This window comes from Pyxicephalus adspersus, chromosome 1, assembly GCF_032062135.1.
Source record: "Pyxicephalus adspersus chromosome 1, UCB_Pads_2.0, whole genome shotgun sequence".
NCBI classification, from domain to species: domain Eukaryota; kingdom Metazoa; phylum Chordata; class Amphibia; order Anura; family Pyxicephalidae; genus Pyxicephalus; species Pyxicephalus adspersus.
The window spans coordinates 102,315,846-102,321,500 of NC_092858.1; the positions used below are offsets into that span (position 1 = coordinate 102,315,846).

The window sequence follows — 5,655 nt, forward strand, 5'->3', positions numbered from 1 at the left end:
GTACAGTTATATTGCATGTTAAACTTTATTAAAAGTTTATTGCTAAAATTTATTAAATTTATTAACTACTGTACATATTTTGGTGAGTTTTGCCCAAGAATTATAGCTTACAAAGTAAAATAAATTTCCATGCAAAAAAATTGTATCACTTTTTGCACAGAAATTTGGATAGAATATTTGGATATATGGCTTTTACCACCATTTATATATTATATGCTGCCGTACAATTATATTGCGTGTTAAACTATATTTTTTTTATTTAATTTTTTTTTTTTGTGTGCTTTTTTTTAAGTGTATTAAATTTATTTTAATTTTCATGCAAAAAAATTGTATCACTTTTTGCAAAGAAATTTGGATAGAATCAGACCGCTAGGGGGTTAAACCATTGCTGCTTTTACCATCATTGTTTGCCAAATTCTTTTGTTTTTTAGTACAATTAGTACTGCACAATCCAATGTTTGTTTGTAACATGGGAAGCTCCTTACAATTATCCATAACCCTTCCCCCAACTATTTCCAATCCACCCTCCACTAGTGTCGTACCCCTAATTAACCTTTCTGCCACCTTATTAAACTGTCCCACCCCCCTCTGTCCTAATTTAAATATCCCTCCACCATTCCCCTAAATCCTTCCCCTAGCACAGCAGACCCCCTTTCATTTAGGTGCAAACCATCTCTAGCATAAAGGTTGCACCCCAATGAAAAGTCAGCCTAGTGCTTTATGAACCCAAACCCTTCCCTTTTGCACCAGGACTTAAGCCATGCGTTTTGCTGCCTAAGCTCCCTCTGCCTTTCCTGTGTTGTGGATGGCACAGGCAAATTCCAGAGAACATAGCCTTAGGAGGTCCTTTTCTTCAGCTTGAAACTTAGTTCCCTAAACTGATTTTTAAGGATCCTCCATCTTCCATCTATATTGTCATTGGTTCTAACATGGACCAAGACAGCTGGGTCCTGTCCAGCCCCTTCAGTAGTTTGTCCACTCGGTCCACCACATGCCAAACCCTGGCACCAGGGAGACAGCAAACCATTCAGTTAAAGGGATCCGGGCGACAAACTATTCTATCAGACCTCCTGATCATAGAATCCCCTATAAAAACCAATTTTATTTCCTGCGGTTCCCTCCCCGCCACTACTAGATGTGCTGCTCTCCTGGATGTTAGGGGTAGCAGTAACATCTAGAGTTGCCACCACTGGGTCTGCCACCTGCACATCTTCACATAACTTTGCAAACATGTTGGGGTGCTAAAACACAGGGCTGGCCTTCCTTTTCCGGGTGTCCCTACCACTCCCTTTAGTTACATTAACCCAACTCTCTACATGTTCATCCTGACTAACCTCTCCACCCTCCACATCTAAGCCATTAACTGCCTGCTCAGTGAGCAGGAGACCCCTCTCAAGGTGATCCAGTGATTACAGAGATGCAATGTGATTCTCTAGCTCTGCAATGCGAGATACCAGAAAGGCAACTTGCTCACATCTGTCACAGCGGTATTCACCTAGGAGCTGTTGCTCCATTTGTGCATACATACGGCAGACTCTGTAGTGAACCAAACCTTCCACCTTGCTACCACTCATTTTCCCAGTTACAATTTTTGTTTACAAGGAGTTATAAAAGTTTACTTACAGTGTTTGGTTACTTCTTTTGTTTTCAAACTGTTTTTTCCACCTCCACTTGATCAAAGAGCTATATACAGTATGGGTAGTAACTAAGGTTGCCTACATACTAATGCAGTTCAGAAACCTGTACTCTTCTCTGAACCCTGTGTTCTAGAAGTGCAGAGATATTGCTACAGTTGGTCTCTGACAATATGTAACCTAAGGCACCTGCTCTGATTTTCCCATAGGTGCAGGGAAAGACTGGATTTCAGATGCGACCAATGACATTAACATAAAAGGATTTTTTTTCCCATAAAAAAGGCACTGCTTTAAACTGCTTTAGCTTTCTAAGTATCAAAATAATGAAACAGCAGCTTTTAGCACAAAAGCTTGGTCCTTCATACAAAGGATATCAGCACAGTACAGGTAAGTAGGGGTTAGGTTTTAACAAGCAAAGGTTTGGGGGTGATCAGTTTTGAAATGACTCCCAGAACATTAAAAGTCATTGTAGGTTTCATTGTTTACTTCTTAAGGAAGTGCAAGCAACCCCTGGAAGAAAGCTATGGTCTTGTAAGTAAACATTTCAGATTTGTCAGTGCTTTTATCTTTATTTTTAAAGTTTTGACAGGGTCACTTGCAGGGTTTGTGCAAGCTGGTATTTAAAAACCAACACATTATTTTGCTGTTAGTAAAGTTTAGAGTTACTGGCTGGTAAGTTTGAATTTCCAAATTACAAAACTTTTTTTAAAAAAACTTTTATTTAGTAAAATCTGTTAATAACAGTCTAAACAATTGAAAAAATATATTTTAAAAAATGTTTGTTATCATCGGCCTGGAGTCTTCATGTCTTTAGCTCCCTGATATAAAGGATGCTTGGTTGGATTCAAAGCTCTCTTGGAACTTGCTGAGATGTCACTTCTTTATCTTCTTCAGCATGGCACCATATTTCTAATTGTTTAAGATGTAATGACAGAATGAGCACATTAATATGGTGAGACACATGACTGTGGTCTCTGAAGCTCCATTTTCAGTAACTGGTTGAACTGTTGTGATTTGCTGGCGAAAGACAAAACAAGAAACACAAAAAAAGGTTTTGTAAGCAAGTCTTTAAATGACAGCCACATACATGCTGTGTTTTTTTTTTTTTTTTTATGGGTGACATTCTGTCCTAATCTTATGTATCAAAACTACACCTTCCTTCATGGAAGTCAATCCCATTGCAAACAAAAGCAGCCAACGTCAAAGCAAATCAAGCTGATCTAAAACATAAGTAATTTCCCCATACATTCAAGTAGCTATGCTCCATTCTAATTCTTATGTACAAACTCTGTAATGCTCATTAAAACGGTGTACTATTCTTACATTTATTCTTACCTATTCACTTTTGTTAGCACCTCTATACCACTCACCTCTGACAAACATGCAGTCCAGCACACCACAGTGCATGGTAACGCTTAGATCTAACCCCAGCACGCACTGCACCAGAACAGCAACTTGTAGATGGGAATTTATGTACCAAAAAATGGTAAATATGAAATACTGGTTGTGATATACTGTGGAATTATTGGAAAGATTATTAAAATGGACTGAAACCTTCTCAGGACCATTATGTATTCTACCTATTTTGCTGCACTGTATTAAAACTTCTTTTCTACTCAAATACTATCAAAAATGTAAATAATGTTCAAATTTGGCAGAAAACGGTCAACTTATGTTTGTGTTCCCCTTTACCTTTTTCCATATTATCACATGTAAGCTTGTATCTTACAAGCCTATAGCATACTGAGCAGTCCTGTCTATCTATACCCTGACAGGTTATCTGCTAATGTATTTCACTATAGGGAAATCAAGGTACTGAAAGTGGGGGGGGATGCATGTGATGATGATGGCCATAGACATTAAATGGCAGATAGACCATACAAGAGAGAAACATGAATAAAACCTTCTGTGTCTCCACACATGAAGCATCCCCAACATCTGCTTTAGCCTTTAGCTCAGAAAATATTGCCCAGTGGTGAGCTTTTGCTTTTGAATCTGAAAAACACTGTCTAGTCTTCGTAAAAATCTGAAAATAGACATGGACATAGCCATGGCTATCTCATCTGTTGAAAAGATCCATTAATACACCTCTACCTGCCTCACACAATATTGAAAATTAGGCCTAAGCTCCAAGTGTTAGGTTTGCTCTGGCACCTTTTCCTATCCACTTAATCTTCAAGTGGTCATTAGAGGCTTCCTGTATTTCTATATGCACCCTCTATGTGGTTGCACCTTCAATGACCTCAAACACAAGCCCTAAACTGATGAATTCAATGCATCAGATCCCCCGCATGACCCTGCAATGTTATTTGTGACTGTATATGTTCACTGTTCGGTTACCTATAACACAGCTCATCAAAAAAAAAAATTTTCACTTGCCAAAGATTTTTCACTATATTTAGTGTATTTCAGGTTAGCTGAATCCAGAAATTACATCAGTTTCATTGAATTAGCTCTAGTTCTTGTGATACAGGAATCGGAATAGAGGATTTTAACAATAACAAATGTTAACAAAGCATATTATTATTAAACTTTATTTACACCAATGTTTTGCATTTTATATATTAAATGTAGTATTATTTTCATGAAATTTTAATTTGCTTTCTTTTTATTCATACATTTTTTTACAGAAATATGAGTTCTTCAAGAAAAAGTTGTTTAAATGACCCTAATGTATTTTGCTACATTTGTGGTGAATATTCTCAGCAAAAACAGAGAAGAAACATTACTGAATTTGTGAAACAAGCATATCTTGCATATTTTGGTATTAATCTGGGAGACCAATATAAGTATTGGGCTCCCTATATGATGTAGAGTGTCTATGACAGTGAAATAATGGAAAACTGAAAAGATTGATGTTTGGTTTATCTATGGCAGAGGTTGGACTAAGTCGTGACCCCCCAAGTCAAGTCCTAAGTCATTGGCACCAAGACCCAAGTCAAGTCGCAAGTCACCAATAATTCTTCCAAGTCGAGACCCAAGTTAAGTCACTTCATTTATTGAAATTTGTCCCCACATAGAACCAGAGCTCTGATCCTGCCCAGAGTCGAGTTGCAAGTCATTCATTAGGTCACTTAAGTCAGACTCAAGTCCAAGTCGCGCCATTCAAGTTCCTACTTGTGACCTATGGTAAGGTGAGAGCCCAAAAATCATCATAATGATTATTTTTGTGCTGTGAATGTAAAAGGTTTTAGTCTTTACAAGAAAAACAAGTGGGAGTACCTGGACTACTAGCCCATATGGGAGTACCAGAATACCTAGCAGAAGACTGGCGGCTTTTCATAGACAGTTCCATTCGAAGTTTAAAATCTGTTTTACTGCATAATGGCAACTGCTATGCATCAATTCCAATTTGTCACTCAACAAAACTTAAAGAAGAATATGAAAATATCAAAATGGTTTTACAAAAGCTTTGCTATCATAAACACCAATGGTCTATATGTGTTGATTTAAAAATGGTGAGCTTCCTACTTGGACAGTAAAGTGGATACATAAAGTACCCATGTTTCATCTGCTTGTGGTATAGTAGAGCAAAGCAGGATCACTGGAAAAAAGTGACATGGCCGCCAAGGTAAAACATGAAAAAAGGTGAAGCGAACATCATTACCGAGCCATTGGTTGACAAAGAAAAAATCATTCTCCCTCTACTACACATAAAGTTGGGATTAATAAAGCAATTTGTTAGAGCTCTGAACAAGGACAGTGATTGCTTCAAATACATTTGTAGATCCTTCCCTGGATTGAGTACTGAAAAATGAAAAGCAGGAATCTTTGATGGACCCCAGATTCGGAAATTGATAAATGATTCAATTTTTCAAGTTACGTGACTGATACTGAAGCTTCTGCCTGGCACAGCTATGTAATGGTTGTCAAGAACGTCTTGGGTAACCATAAAGCACAAAATTATAAAGAACTGGTACAAAACTTGTTCTTAAACTTTAAAAATTTGAGTGCAACTTTGAGCTACTACCCTATGGTACACTATCTCCATAACCATTTGCAAAAATTTCCAGAGAACCTT

The 5,655-nt window shown here is 37.5% G+C and overlaps 1 long non-coding RNA gene across 1 annotated transcript in view; it reads right to left on the reverse strand.

The window, feature by feature from the left end:
• Positions 1–2,183: 2,183 nt before the first annotated feature.
• Positions 2,184–5,655, reverse strand: part of LOC140337713 (uncharacterized) — a 5,874-nt gene continuing 2,402 nt past the window's right edge. The window contains exon 2 of the long non-coding RNA XR_011922122.1: positions 2,184–2,651. This is a non-coding gene — a long non-coding RNA (uncharacterized lncRNA). The remainder of the gene's footprint in view (positions 2,652–5,655) is intronic.